This window comes from Saimiri boliviensis, chromosome 11 (assembly GCF_048565385.1).
Source record: "Saimiri boliviensis isolate mSaiBol1 chromosome 11, mSaiBol1.pri, whole genome shotgun sequence".
Taxonomy (NCBI): Eukaryota; Metazoa; Chordata; class Mammalia; order Primates; family Cebidae; genus Saimiri; species Saimiri boliviensis.
The window spans coordinates 67,629,375-67,646,269 of record NC_133459.1 but is presented as its reverse complement, the minus strand read 5'-3'; the positions used below and the strand labels follow the sequence as shown (position 1 = coordinate 67,646,269).

Here is a 16,895-nt window from a genome sequence, read left to right as displayed (position 1 = left end):
TCTAGAAACATACAGCTGGAATACTTAATGGAGGAGTCGGGGAGGCTCTTCAGAGAGAAATAAGATTATTTTACATCTGTTCTAATGTCGTTGTTTACATTCCAGCGTAATGATTGTAGTCTCTGTTGTTTATGGTAAGGAAAGGCAAGAGAGGTGTAGGTAGGCAGACTGGAATCCTAGAAAACAGTCTTTAGTTGACTAAGTGTATCAGTGAGGGTTCTTGATTACACACAATACAAATCAAGCGTAGTCGGTTAAAGCATAAAATGAATTTATTGGAAAGTTTTCATGTAGCTCAGAAAATCACTGGGAAGGTTGAAGAAACAGATGAATAAAATCAGTAGAAACAAGAGAGGTATTACAGACAAAACCATAGCCAAAATCATGCTTTAGAACTAGTTTGATGACAAAAGCAGTGCCCCTTCCCATGAACTCAAGTTTCAGTAGCATTCTCTACTGGTACTGGTATTTTGCCAGTAAAGTGCATGTATCGGACCCAGGAGGAAGCTGTCCTGGGAGGAGAATACTGCTGCCACCATTGCTAGTGACTCCATAATGGATTCCTCACTCTTACCTAATTCTCTATGTCACCATTTCCCCATTTAAAGTACAGATGGGCCCAGTTTACTGTGTGGACAGACTCTCAAGTGACCCCTACAATACCTACCCTCTGAGGCCTTCGTGTAATGCCCTCTCCTTGGGTTTGGGCAGAACCCGAGACTTGCTTGTAGGTAATAGAAAACAGTGATTGGAACGTATGTGATTATGTGTATGGGATTATGTTACATAAGATTGCAATACTTCCTTTCCAAAGAGACACTCTTCATTACCGACTTTGAGGAAACGGGCAGCCATGCTGAAAAGGACCACCTGGCAAGGAACTAAGAGTAGCATTAGATGACGGCCAGCAAAAATGGAAGCCCCCAGTCCAGAATCCTCAGGAAATTGAATGCTGCCAATAACCACATGAACATGGAAACAGAACCTACCTCCGTCGAGCCTCAGACGAGATTACAAAGCTGGCTGACAATTTGAGGTGTTACGAGTCCCCAAGACAGAACATCCACCTGGTTAAGTGCTGCCCAGACCATTCTGTCTCGGAAACTATGAAATTAAAAGTGCATGTTTTTTAAGACACCAAGAGTGTGGCTATTGGTAGACAGCAATAGATGACGAAATTTGTGACAGAACCTAGACCCTGGGCCTGAGCCTTATCTGTGAGAAATATTGGAAGAATGAGTATCTGAACTTTGTAGCTTTCAGAACATGAGAAGTCTGAGGATGGAACCTACTTATATTTGCTTCCTAGAGTTCCTACAACAATTGACCACAAACTTGTTGACTTAAAACAACAGAAATTTATTCTTTAATAGTTCTGAAGGTCAGAAGTCCAAAATCAAGATGTTAGCAGGTGACGCTCTTTCCAAAAGCTCTAGCAGGTGGTTCTTTGCCTCTTTCTGCTTCCAGTGGCTCCTGGCGTTTGTTGACTTGCGATCGGCATAATTTCAGTCTCTACAACTGTCTTCACATCACCTCCATTTTTGCATCTCTGTGTAACTTTTTCTTTCTCTTTTATGGCTTATCTCATTGAATTTAGGACCCACCCCTAATCCAGGATGTTATAATCTCAATCGTTACCTTAATTACCTTTATGTTAAGTTTCCCTAAACACAAATGTGCTTTATTTTTATTTTTTTTATCCCCTTCTTGGTGTCAGTGAAGTGCTTCTTCATGGTGAAGGCGTACACCAAAAGTATTGCCATTGTGATTATTTTATTCTGTCTTAATTATATTTCATTTATTTATTTATTTGAGACAGAGTTTTGCTCTTGTTGTCCAGGCTGGAGTGCAATGGCACGATCTCGGCTCACTGTAACCTCTGCCTCCCGAGTTCAAGTGATTCTCCTGCCTCAGCCTCTTGAGTAGCTGGTATTACAGGCATGCATCACCATGCCTGGTGAATTTTTGTATTTGTGGTAGAGACAGGGTTTCACCATGTTAGGCTAGTCGTGAACTCCTGACCTCAGGTGATCTACCCGTCTTGGCTTCCCAAAGTGCTGGGATTACAGGTGTGAGCCACTGCACCCAGCTCTATCTTAATTTATCCGGCAAAATTTGACATGAAAAGCCACTATCTTCAGTATGGTTTATATTACTTGTTTATAGTTTAATAAATTATTTGGGGGAAATTTAGGAAAAATTTTACTTTTATTGGAGAAAAATTTTTAAATCTAATGCCATATCAATAATCTTTCTGTTTAAAAGTTCCCACCTTAGCTCTCTCCTATGTTGATATGTGAAGAAAGTGTCCACATTACAATCCCCTGAAATAAAGGAAGTAAACTATACATTCACATCATTGATATGAAGAGCCTGAAAAATGCTCTGAATGGAAGATTTTTCTTTGACTATGAAATTGTTTAAATGCTGAGCATATTTCCACTTGTCCTTTATTCAACTTCGAAAGAAAAAGGTTTTACTGGAGCTTTTTGATATCGATGATTCTTTCACTTGTGACATTGTGGCCAATGAGGTCATATTTATTGTTTTAAAGGTTCAAACTAGATTCTGGAAGTGAGCCCCAGTAAAGAGCCCTCTGTAAAATTTATTCTGAATTTCTACATGTTCAGGAGGAGTTCTGGGTAGGAATCATTTATAAAGGAAAAATTATTTTGATATAATTAAATATAAGACCTTGTAGTCAACTTTTGTGATTCAAAACAAAATCAGTTTCAAACATTCTAAATAACTTTTTCTAAGGATCTGCATACAAATCCAATCATCATAGATTAATCTTACAAGAAGATGTTGAAAATTGATATGATCAGTCCCCAAGCTGCCAGCTACGTACTCTTCAACCTCTTTTGATCGGACTTTGTTTGCTACACCCCCTCTTCATCTAGGAGTTTAGATATTATCTTCTGCTCATATAGCAAATTCTTGAGGGTAATATTGATTTGATGGTGATCCAATGTCAGTTCTCCTCTTCATTCAATTGGCTGCTTCTCTGCCATTTAAGCACTAAATTAATAAATATTTTTTAGTATCAGTCAGCATCATGCTAAACCTCAATGGTATTGAGTGGAGTCATGACATAGCAAGAGTCCTCCACAAGCAGAATTCTATACAATATTGAGAGCTTTTAGTATATCCAACTATATGTATAGTAAGTGCTTAAGCCACTCACAAATATAAAGAAGGAATATAATCGTGGGTCACAGAAGTCAAAAGTTTCATTAGCAAGCTTCCAAACACTGTGAAATCACATCAGCATTAAATTTGAATATGATATTTGTCACCTACTGATCACAAAGATTGATTTAATATCAAGTTCTGGTTCAAGGTAGAGACATCAAACCCAAAATGCTGTCTCAATCATTTACTTTAAATGTAAACATAATACTGACCTCCAAATCTATCTATATGACTGATTGCAAATATTCTTTGATATTCAACTTTCTTCTAATAGCAAAAAAAATCACCAAAGAGATTCTTCAAAGATACATCTAAGCAATCAACCCAACAAAAACTTAATACCATTCAAATGAGCTTCTTAGAGGTATAAATATCTTACTCATTCATCGATTTCTTTATTTTAATATATTTATTCATCGACTGCTCTGGGCCAGGCTTTGTGGTAGGTGTCTTTTTAAATCATGTATTAGGTGTTTTATTGCCCTTAGTTCTGATAATTCTTTGAAGTAGATATTTTCCTCCTTTAATAAATGAAAAAATTGAGACTCAGCATATATAGACTTTAGCAAATACATTATTTGACTTCAACATACTCTATAGATTTATGTAAAGTCAAGATTTATGTAAAGTAAGTAAACATTGTATAATAGGAACATTGTTTTGGTAGCAAGTATACTAACAGTGGATTAAGCAACTTCAGGTTTACTTTTTTTCTCATATAATCAGATATATGTAGATAGTCTAATAGTATTAGTTCACTAGGTCAAAGATGTCAAAACCAACATATCTGAAATCCCCTTGGTCTCCCTCCTACACTCAGTTAGAAGCATCGTGTTAGTATTTCAAGAGGAAGACAGGAAGGAAGTGGTGCTGGTGATAGTAGTTCAACTCCTTTACCTGGGGAAGAGCTTTCCCAGAAGCCACCCCAAAATATTTGTGTTTACATACCAAGATATCTATCACATGACAGTTCTCCATTGCAAGAAAATCTGACAGAGTTAGTGTTCATTTATTTTATTTTATTTTTTTGCTTGTGTGATATAAACAGCAAAACAAAAAATGTAGTGAATGGAAGTTGGGTTTCTCAAAAAATTGACTAGAAATCATAATTTGAATCTAAAACTAATGCCTATATTTTAATGGTAGAAAAAAACATAGGCAATAACAAAACAAACAGGAAGTCAGCTTGGAAAAGAGCTTGCTAGAGTGTGTGAACACGTTCATTCATATGTGTGTCTGTGTATGTGGCAGAGGTGAATGAAATACAAGGATTAATACTGGGAACTTAGATCAAAAAATAGACATAGAAGAAAGGATAAAGAAAAAAGAGTTAAGAGTTAGATTTTATATGTGGCAGCTTATTCTTAATCCAGAAAAATTGCAAAAAACACACTCAGCATAGTTTGATACTCTCAGTAGCTTCTTATTACCTAACAACTTTGGTAGATCCTCTTAACTTGACATGTTGGGTCATTTAGTGTTTGGCTTCAGACCCATTTTCGGGGGGGGAGTGCTGGCAGGTTTGTGCATTTTAAAAATTTTACTTTAAGTTCTGGGATACATGTAGAACGTGCAGGTTTGTTACACAAGTATACGTGTACCATGGTGTTTGCTGCAGCTATCAATCCCAGACCCATTTATGGTTTACCTTCTGCTCTTAATAACCCTATGCTCCAGTCATATAGGTCAAACCTACTTGTGGGATATCCCCTATATTTTTCTTATTTACATGCTCTTCTTTGTCTTCATCACTTTAATATTTTCTTGCTTTTATGCATGATGTCTGCTATTCAAAGTCTTAGTCATCTTCTAAGACAGGTGTCCCCAAACTACGGCCTGCAGGCCACATGTGGCCCCCTGAGGCCATTTATCTGGCCCCCCCACCGCACTTCAGAAAGGGGCACCTCTTTCATTGGAGGTCAGTGAGAGGAGCACAGTATGTGGCAGCCCTCCAACGGTCTGAGGGACAGTGAACTGGCCCCCTGAGTAAAAAGTTTGGAGACACCTGTTCTAAGACTTGTCTTAGTTAACAACTTCTACATGAAGACTTTCGAATCTCTCTAGCTGAATGTGAACATTCAGCTTACCTTTCACAGCACATTAAAAAATGATTTCTCATATGATGCTTGTCCTGCTTTTTAAAATTTAATTATATACTTGATATTATTTTAAAACATTTTTTTTCTAAACAGAAAACATCTCATTTGAAGCTCATGAAGAATCTGTTTTAGAAGACAATAATTCTTCAACTTAATTACTAGCCATCATGAGGTTTATATATTATGGGCATAGAATCTATAGTGTTCATGTTATATGTTGGCCTTGCAGCAAATTCAGCTATTGTCCTTTAAACTAAGATTGAGGTTGTGTCATTTACTTACTAAATATGTTACTCTACTGCAGTGTAGTGTGTTAACATCTGCACTGTCCTCAATAGTCAATTACTATAATACTCCTGATATTGAATCACTAAATATGACCCTTCCTCAATGACAGCAGCTTAAATTGGATTTCATCTTACTAAACTAGCTGATTATTTGATCTGTATTGATTGCTTGGCATTATGTATACCAATAGCATTTAAGAGTTTATTATATGCTTCTGAAGCTCATAAAATATTGAGTATAGTTTTATTACATGATTGTATTGCAGGGCTACCAAAGCCAGCAGGATGGAGGTGTGGCCGAGTGGAAAATGGTTAACGACATAGCTCAGTGTGTATCATGGCATCCATATTTCTTCTCAATAGGGGATCCACTAATGTCATAAACAGAAAATTAAAAAACAGCTCTTTTGTAGGAAAGGTAATGTTCCCCCCCCCCCATTGTTGTAGTTTGTGTAGAAGACAGAGGCCACTGGAGGAGAAATTCACATATACAAAATAGTGCTGGAAGGCACAGCAGGATTGGTATTTAGAGAAAAGCAAATACCAAGGCTGGTATTTGAAATATTTACCAAAGAGTTTTCCTCAGATTTTCTTGTACTCTTTGTACTTCCCCCTTTGGAGGAACAAGACAGCACACAAGCGTTTTAAAAAATAGAATTCTATAGGATTACCAAAATCCAATCCTCAGTTTTTCAGAAGCCTAAACTCTCAAGAATTCAGATATCACACGCCACAAGTGATAACTTTGAAAGAAAGGATGAGAAAACAGACTACCCACCTTATCTCTCTCCCCAGACTAGATGTAGTTTTTCTGGGAGGAAATGAGAGAAGGATGAGAGAGAATGTAAACACCTTAGTATGTGGTGTTTACTTAAGAAGTAGATTTGTGCTGCCCCTGCTGCACCACATGAAGAGGTCTTGAGGAAGGAGATGGGAAAATATTCAGGATACACTTGGTGTGACCACACATTAAGAATGCTCATAGAGCTCAAGTAAAATTAAGATGGTCCCCTCTGACGTATTATAGTGTGAAAGGTACCCAGAGCCTGATGGATTTCAAATTCATAAAACATATTCTTCATGTATGGAGAGCATGGCAGCCATGGCCTAAGAATTAGTGCCCTAAATTTGGAATAAGCAGCATCCTGGGTGAATCCATAATCTTAGGTCAGATGGGAACACTTATGTGTCAACGGGTGCTGGAATAGACAAATAATGTAGACTTACTGTGTTATCTCACTCCTAACATGGCAAGACCACAGTGTTACATAAACCCACCCTTCCTCTGTAATTCGTACAGCCAATTTCTGAAGGAATGTTTATTTAAAATAAGGCCACTAAAGTATAACACTTCAGTTTTCGTACACTCCAATTTGTGGCTTTTCCAATGCATACAGCATACCATCGATAAGGACCTAGTGCTCAACCTGAACTTTGAAGAAAGATAACATACTTTCCAGATTTAGAAATGGTAGCTAAATACAACACATCAACATTCACTGTAAGTGAGTATAAAAAAAGAGCATCCCCTGATTCAGGACATAGACTATGTAGGCAAAGGAATGGGGAACAGAAGAGGATCCGAAAACAGATTTAGACTTAAAGACACAGAGTCTCATTTCTGTCATTCTCTAAAAAGGATAAATCTCAAATATTTATTGCAACTTAAATATAATTTAGAGTAAGTAGTATATAATTGCAGAGTAACATAAGTTGATCCCTATTTTCACATCATGAGTTTGTCTTCAGCATTTTGTCTTCGTATGTCCTGAGATTAAGAACACCTCCAGGCCATGTTACAGAAATGGGGATTTGACCAGAGTATCTCCTATCTGAATTTTATGTCAGGAGGGACCTGGATGGACAACATAAGTTAGCAATATACCTTACCAAATGCATTTTATCAAGGCTCTTTTATTTTCTGGGTTTACTGACTACTGTATGTCCCTGCTGGAGTACTTTGACTTGTTTGACGTAGATGTTATAATACTCCAACTTTCCAATTATATATGGATGGATATAATTTCCCCTAAATTTTTATAAAGTGCATTTTTAAAACAAGCAGTGTTAATAGATCATCAAAAAATGGCAGTCATAGTTCGTCTTCCTGTCAACCCTACTAGAGCTCACTGTGTAAAAAATATATTCTGATACTTAACCTAGATTCTCATGTGGAAGCCTAATGTTTTCTCAAAAGTATTCAGTGTGCAGAGGAGAGTGGGAGAAAAAAAAATCAATGTTTACTTAATGCACTTACCCATTTAGAGTATCAAATATCTAACTGTGGAAGAGAAACAAAATTTCAAAATAAAAACAGAAGAATATACTGAACTATCCTACATTGTTAAATGCCTCAGATATAAGGATCTGAGAATACACAGACTAATATCCTACACAGTACTTGATACACATATTTAAAACAAAAAATGTACTAACATAGGCCTGGGCGTACTTGTTGGGGTTAGCTGAAGTATATATTGCCAGCTAAAACAAGTTTTGATTTTGAATCCTAAGATCAAATTTTGAGATAAGCAATTTGAACTAGTTTCACTTTAAATGTTTAAGCTATTGTCAGAAAAATCTTTTAAAACACTTTGAAACCCACTAAATAAAACAAAATAGCATCTTAATATTTGTGTTGTTGTCCCTAGTACAAGTAGGCAATTCAAGAAAGGGCTGGAAACCTGTAGGAGATGTGTTTTTCTATATAACTTTGGTGTCAGAGTTTGTTGACAGTGTCTCTATTCTAGGGCAAGCATGTGGGTCTCTTATGTAATGACTAGGATCAGAGCTCCAGAAGTCCAAGGAAGGGAAAGGGAGTTTGTCACCAAAACTTTGTGCTTTGTCTGTCTAGAAATCTTTTAGTCCTGGGTTTCCTACAGAATTGCCTCTTTATATTTTCTCTTCCCTTTTCTTTTCATTGTCATGACTTTTGTCTTCTGATCAGGGTTTCTGATCTGCTCTGACAATAGCAAGCAATAGTTTTTCCCTTTTTATATTGCTACCTTGCCCCTAAGACCTCAAGTCCACATTACTTGAGATCAGGCAGCTGTCTGCCCATTGTTATTTCACTGAATTAGCTAGGTCTTTGAGTGTTTAGTGTGAGGTTAGAGATGATGTGGAAGGATAGGGAAAAAAAGACATCAATATTGTCAATTAACTGTGTGTGATGATAGAGGGAAATTGAGGAAGGACACACTATTATTTAAGAGTATTCAGTAAGGTATAAACAACCAACCGAGCAGCAGTTATAACACCAACCCAGGCCAATGCTAAGAGCTACAACCTAAGTGCCAGGAATCTGGAGTTGACTTGTCTACTTTTGAGGAATGTGACCTTAATGTGATCTTGGGCAGGTCACATCAGCTCCTTGGGTTTCAGTTTCCTCATCAGAAAAATTAGGAGTTTGGACGAGATGAATTTCAAAGTTGCTGTCAGATCTTTATGGAATAGGACGCTTTTACTTTTGCTTTGAATTCTGTTAGGCAAAGTTTCTGTTTCAAAAATAATATAAGTCACCTTTAGTTATGTTTTTTTTTTTTTTTCTTTTTGTACCAGCTGAGCTGGCCTTCTTTACATCAGAAATACTGCAAGAGAGAATCCTAGAGAGTGCTGAAAGGAATTTTAATCCATTTCACCCAATGCAGTTACACAAACAGAAAATTTTGTGATGCCCAATAAATATTTGATAGGCTATCAATTAGCTCTCCTAGAAAACGTTCACAGATCATTTAAGAGAAACTATTTTGCTGAAAAAAATCAAGGTTTTAGGTATAACTTTCAAATAGTGATTTGTATTTAATGTTCTTCCATTGCTAACAGCCCCTTTAGTGAACGCTAAGTATGTATCATTTCCACCTGATTAAATGTCCCCAATTTCTCTAGTCATTCCTCATATGACACGATTTCTAGATCCCTCAGGCCTATGCCAAAATTTCTGTGAAAATGCTCTATTATTGCAACTGATTTCTCATTAATTGGTGGGACTGTGGTTCAGTACTTTTGCTAAAATTCAGAAAACTCCACAGTCAACCCAGAGTTTAGGAGATTTATTCAGATTGTAAATCCAGGATATACTGTGATCAGTTACAGTGCAGGAGATCATAATCTGCTAAAGAAACTGTGACAAGGTTTTTGGGAGTATAAAGCATACAACTTTGGAACTTGTTAAACAAAGGAAAAAGTGGCCTTATTATAGTTGAATATATGATTCATTAATACTCTGGGAGAAATGGCATCCTTTGCAATTAAAATAAAGGTAATGGGGAAAATTAAGGTTTTGATCATTTATACTTTAAAATACATATGCAATACTGATGAGGCACTTGCCTTAAATCTGTAAAGCATAAATAAATACAAACACGAGACTATTTACACAACCGTTCTTGACTTAAAGGGAAGAAAGCTTATAATTTCTGAAACACGGAAGAGCTCAATTAATATTTCCAACCACAATGCAAATTCTAAAATGATTAATGATGAAAAAATCTTTACATCCTACTTCATAGAACCTTTAAATCTGTAGGATCATCCCTGACAAGAAGCTAAATCTCTTTGAGATCAAGCTTATTTTATAATGTTTTTTTCATTTTCTGAAGCATCCCTCACTTCACACGCTAATTCTTTTATATCTTACATTACAGAGGTAGAGGCTTTTACTTTAGGCATTTCTTGAACTTTATCACTTTTTAAAATTCATGAGTTATTTCTGACCTCCTGTTACCTATAGAATATACCACTTATTCTATCCTTAAGGCACTACACACTTTTAGTCCATTCTGTTTCTTCCCTTTTCACTTCCCAAGGTGACCAAGGATCTCATCTCATTACAGCCTCAGTTCATAGTCCCAAATTTCCTCATATAAATCATTTAAATCAAGTGGCAATGAGTAACCCATTAAATGAAGGTCGTGGGCACAATTCCTCTACATCTTTGAACTTTTGAAACTAAAAAAACATGTTATCTGCTCCAAACACTCCCAACAATCATGATGGGGCAGGCATAAGATAACAGTTGTAGGCATTCCTGCTCAAAACAAAAACCAAAACACAAATATGAAAAAGTAAAACAGAATAAGAAGTCTTAAAGTAATTTTGAAGTGCGGCTGGACGATCCAGCCAGACTTCTTTGATTAAGTTTCTAGGCTTGGGAACAATCCTCCACGGCTCTTGATTCTGTCTCCTGGGCACTGGGTTATATGTTTGGGTTCTCGGTTCTGTCCTCTGCACCATCCTTGTTTATCCACAGTGGAGCTGCATATTTTTTATCTACCTTCCCATAAAATTCTGAGAGTTCAAGAGCCTCTTTTAATTTCACACTCTTTCCGTTACTTGTCCTCCAAGTGGGAAGTATTCCTGTTGACATAATATTCTCAAGAATTTTGTGAACCTTGTGTGGTTTCATAGGGCATTTATTCTATTAGATAAAGGCAACATCCACAGAGTTTTGAAATAATGCCTTTTCCATCCTGAACTTTTGTTGAGGTGGTTTAGTAATAATACCTTTCGAGCTTCCTGGAGGCCTTCTGGTTTGATTGAGATGTTCTGTAGGACATGCCCTTAATGTCTTGTGAATGAATACTCTGACATCTTGATCTTTAGAAGCTCCAGCAAAAGGGTATAGGATCAGTCTTTTCTCTAGAATATGTTTCCAGACAGTCAATTTCTTAGTTTAATAGTTCTTCCCTCAACCTTCCTCTTTCCTCTCTCATTTTACTATAAGCAGCAATAAAAAAATCAGGCAGAATCTTCAATTCCTTGCTTATAGATCTTCTTAGCTCAGTATTTAGATTCATCACATGTAAATTCAACTTTCGCCATAACTGTAGGACACAGTTTCAACCACTACAGAACAAGGATCCAGCCTCCTTGCACCAGTGTTTAATAATATATTCTCCTCCTCCTGAAACTTCAGTAGCATTTTCAGCATCCATATTTCTACTAACAGTCTGTTCAAGGCAATTGAGGCTTTCTCTGGCATGCTTTTCAACATTGTTCTCCAACGTCCAGTTTCTTCTCACTGCTTAGTTTCAAAGCCCTTCCACGTTTTCAGATATTTGTTACAGTAGCACCTGGCTTCTGGGTACTAAAACCTGTTTTAGTTTTCTATTGCAATGTAACAAACTGCCATAATTTAACAGCATGAATAGACAACAACAATTTGTTAACTCACAGTATATGGGTCATAAGTTGGTACAACTGGGTTCTTTGCTCAAAGTAACCAATAGCTGACATCAAGATGTCTTCTGGGGCTGCAATTCTCATTTGAGGTTTGGAGTCCTCTTCCAAGGTCACTGTATGTTGGAAAAAGTCAGTTTCTAGTGATAGTAAGTCTGAGATCCTTCTCTCCATGGAGAGGAGGAGCTATCAGCTGGGGAGCCTCAGCTCCTCATGGTCACCCCTTTCTATTGGCAGTTTACAAGATGATGCTTGCTTTCTCACTGGCCACCCAGAATGCATCTTTATTACAACTTCTTCTGCTACCAGTTGGAGAAAACTCTACTTTAAAGGGTTCATGTGATCATGTCAAGCCCATCTGAATGATCTCCCTTTCTTAAAGTCAGCTGTGAAACAACCTAATCACAGGAGTAAAATCTATTAGCTTCATGGTCCCTAGGATTATACAGGGCATGTGCTTCACAGGGGTGGAAAATCTTGGGAAATATCTTAGAATTCTACCTACCTTTATAATAATATGTTAAATTGCCTTGAATGGTATCATTTAGCTCAATGTCTGCCTCTAAGGGCCTATATAAATCAGGTTTAATTCTTTTTTTCTCATTCATATATAACAAAGAGGTGATAATAGTTGCAGAGTTCCCAGAATTTTTGTATTCTGAGCTTTACTATTTTAAGTAATGTTTGATAAATCCCAGTAAAATCTATATTGAGAAAAAACTTAATACACTAAGTATAACAAAAACCTAAGTTTTATATAAGTCATTCATGAAGAAAGTCTTTTAAATACAAATAATTCAGTTTCACCCAAAGATAAAATATCTTTTATTGCAAAAATTGGGCTTATAGAAATATTTGTGGAAAGAGGAAAAATGTATTTTACCTTACGCACATTGGCATACTAATAAATGTAACTATTGGGTACAAAAGGGGGAAAATAGTTTTGTATATATAAGTGCAATTGAACACTTGGACAATCTTGGCTGCCAAAAAGCATTTAGGCATATATTTTAAAAATAATAATAAAAAACATGAACAAAGAAATTCCTGGGTCCCATTCTGAAAGATTCTAATTCAGTTGTAGTACATGGTCATAATCTTGGAAATGGTACTAGCCAAGGTCCTTAGGAAGCTCACAATCTAAAGTAAGAAAATAAATACTTAAAAAAATCAGCTTGCACCAAGGATTTAATGTTAACTTTAAAAACTGAGAGTTTTCTGCATCTATTGAGATAATCATGTGGTTTTTGTCATTGGTTCTGTTTATGTGATGGATTATATTTATTGATTTGCATATGTTGAACTAGCCTTGCATCCCAGGGGTGAAGATGACTGGATCATGCTGAATAAACTTTTTGATGTGTTGTTTGATTTTGTTTGTCTGTATTTTATTAAAGATTTTTGCACTGACGTTCATCAGGCATATTGGCCTGAATTATTTTTTGTTGTTGCTGTGTCTCTGCCAGGTTTTGGTATCAGGATAATGCTGGCCTCGTAAGATGAGTTAGGGAGAAGCCCCTCTTTGTCTGTTGTTTGCAATAGTTTCAGAAAGAATGGTACCAGCTCCTCTTTGTACCTCTGGTAGAGTTCAACTGTGAAACTGTCTGGTCCTGGGCTTTTTCTGGTTAATAGGCTACTAATTACTGCCTCAAGTTCAGAACTTGTTGTTGGTCTATTAAGGGATTCAACTTCTACCTGGTTTAGTCTTGAGAGAGTGTATGCGTCCAGAAATTTATCCATTTTTCCTAGATTTTCTAGTTTGAGTAGAGGCATTTATAGTATTCTCTGATGGTAGTTTGTATTTTTGTGGGATCAGTGGTGATATCCCCTTTATCATTTTTTTTGTGTGTGTGTCTATTTGATTCTTGATTCCTCTCTTTAGTCTGGCTAGTGGTGTACCTATTTTGTTAACTTAAAAAAAAAAAAAAAGCTCATGGATTCATTAAATTTTTGAAGGGTTTTTTAAGTCTATCTGCTTCAGTTCTACTCTGATCTTAGGTATTTCTTGTCTTCTTCTAGCTTTTGAATTTGTTTGCTCTTGCTTTTCTAGTTCTTTTAATTGTGATATTAGGGTGTCTATTTTAGATATTTCCCTTGTTCTCCTGTGAGAATTTAAGTACTATAAATTTTCCTCTAAACATTGCTTTAGCTGTGTCCCAAAGATTCTGGTACACTGTGTCTTTGTTCTCATTGGTTTCAACGAACTTATTTATTTCTGCCTTAATTTTATTGTTTACTCAGTGGCTATTCGGGAGCAGGTTATTCCATTTCCATGTAGTTGCGTGGTTTTCAGTGAGTTTCTTAATCCTGAGTTTTAGTTTGATTGCCCTGTGTCTGAGAGACTGTTATGATTTCCATTCTTTTGCATTTGCTGAGGAGTGTTTTACTTCCAATTAGGTGGTCAATTTTAGAATAAGTGTGATGTGGTGCTGAGAAGAATGTCTATTCTGTTGATTTGGGGTGGGGGGTTTTGTAGATGTCTATTTTCAATGATGAGATCATCTACATCTCGTCCTGGCACTTCTGCATGTTGCTCAGCATGTCTCAGAGCTTGGCCTTCTGCTGGTCTGTCTCATCCAGGCAGTCTTGAGCATCTTGTTTCTGAGCCTCGAGCTCCTGCAAACTGCTTGTTTCCTGGTCTAGGTCATTTTGTAATTCCTGTACCTCACTGGTTTTGTCTCATTGCCTCTTTCTTTTATCTAATGTCTTGTTCCAGTGAATATTTCTCCCTCTGTAACTGGGCAGTCTCTTGACTGATGTCATCGAGCTCCTTCAGAACAGCAAACTCCTCAGAGCTCAGAAAGCCCAAACTGTCTGGGCTGGGTGTGCCTTTCTTCGAGGGTGGGACCATGTCTGGCAAGAGGACTTGAGGGGCATAGATGCCTTTACTAACCTTCTGCTGAATGAAATACATAGCTAATGCGAATTGGTCTTTGCTTAACTTCCCCGTTTGCCTCGTGTCAGCCAAAGCCCATATGTGTGCTAAAAGGTTCTGGGCGAGGCCTGAGTACATGAAGATCTCCTTCACCTCCTGGCCATTCATATAACCGTCTAAGTCCAGGGAGTCTTCAGGAATATCTCCTCAAATCGCATCTTATCTGCCACTGGCATCACCTAGTTCACTGTTGGCTCCGTTCACTTGAGGCTATGCTTGGGGGACAGGCTCCCTGTGCGGTTGAGGCTGCTGATGCTGCCATGGGACAGCATGGAGCAGAGGCTGTCTTTTGGAGGGGGGCTGGTGGGCAGGACTGGGACAGCAACGGGGAACACAGTCTTCCTTCTCTTGGAGAGTGGGATGAGGGACAGAGGCAGGGTGGTGGGCACGGGCTTCTTCTTGAGGGCTTGGTATAGCAAGTGCATGGCCACGGCGAACTCATCTCGGTTCAAGTGCCCATCCTTGTCAATGTCACTGAGGTCCCAGACCTGGCCTAGGACATCAAGAGGCAGCTTTGTGTTCAGGAGGACCAGCTTGACCTTGTTTCCGGAGAGCAAACCATTGATGGGTAAAACGCTTTCAAAAATCCCATCAAATTTGGCCTTCTCCTTCACCCTCAGAGCCCAGTGGACCTCTGCAGAGGGTGGCGTGACCATCAGAGGGCTGCTGGTGTCATGGAATTCAGGCAGCAGCATACTCAATGTCCATATATAGATATGTGATAAATAGCTTTTCTTGTTTCATTGATCTGTTTACCATTATATAATGCCCTCCTTTGTCTTTGTTGATCTTTATTGGTTTAATGTCCATTTTATCAGAGACTAGGATTACAACCATTGATTTTTTTCTGTGTGTGCTTTCCATTTGCTTGGTAAATATTCCTCCATTCCTTTATTTTTAGCCAATATGCTTCTTTGCATGTGAGACGGGTCTACTGCGTGCAGCACACAGATAACTCTTGACCCTTTATCCAATTTTCCAGTCTTTGTCTTTTAATTGGAGCATTTAGCCCACTTACATTTAAGGTTAATATTGCTATATGTGAATTTGATACTGTTGTTATGATGCTAGCTCGTTATTTTGCCATTGATGCAGTGTCAATGGTCTTTACAATTAGATAAAATTCACCCCTTCATGCTAAAAACTCTCAATAAACTAGGTATTGATAGAATGTATCCCAAAATAATAAGAGCTATTCATGACATACCCACAGCCAATATCATACTGAATAAGAAAAGCTGGAAGCATTCCTTTTGAATATTAGCACAAGACAAAGATGTCATCTCTCACCATGCCTCATCTACATGGTATTGGAAGTTGTGGCCAAGCAATGGGGCAAGAGCACGAAATAAAGTGTATTCAAATAGGAAGAGAAGAAGTCAAATTGTCTCTGTTTAGAAATTACATGATGGTATATTTAGAAAACTCCATTGTCTCAGCCCAACATCACCTTAAGCTGATAAGCAACTTCAACAAAGTCTCAGGATAGAAAATCAATGTGCAAAAACTGTAAACATTCCTCTACACCAGTAATAGACAAACAGCCAAATCATGAGTGAACTCCCATTCACAATTTCTACAAAGAGAAAAAAATATCTAGGAATGCAACTTACAAGGGATGTGAAGGAACTCTTCAAGGTGAACTATAAACCACTGCTCAAGAAAATAAGAGAACACAAGCAAATGGAAACACATTCCATACTCATGGTTAGAAAGAATCAATATCATGAAAATAACCATACTTCCTATAGTAATTTATAGATTCAATGCCAACGCCATCAAGCTACCATTGACTTTCTTCACATAATTAGAAAAAACTACTTTAAATTTTACATGAAACTAAAAAAGAGCCTGTGTAGCCAAGACAATTTTAAGCAAAAAGAACAAAGCTGGAGGCATCACACTACCTGACTTCAAATTATACTACAAGACTACAGTAACAAAAATAGCATGGTACTGGTACCAAAACAGATCTATAGACCAATAGAACAGAACAGAGCCCTCAGAATTAATTCCATACATCTGTAACTATCTGCTGTTTGACAAACCTGACAAAAACAAGCAATGGGGAGATTATTCCCTATTTAATAAATGGTGTTGGGAAAACTGGCTAGCCATATACAGAAAGTTGAAATTGAACCCCATCCTTACACCTTATACAAAAAATTAAATTAAGATGGATTAAAGACTTAAATATAAGAC

General features: G+C 37.3%; 1 pseudogene; it reads right to left on the bottom strand.

Annotated features, from left to right (window-relative positions):
- Positions 1-14,200: 14,200 nt before the first annotated feature.
- LOC101051441 (epidermal growth factor receptor substrate 15-like 1 pseudogene) lies at positions 14,201-15,388 on the bottom strand (annotated as a pseudogene).
- Between the last annotated feature and the right edge of the window lie 1,507 nt (positions 15,389-16,895).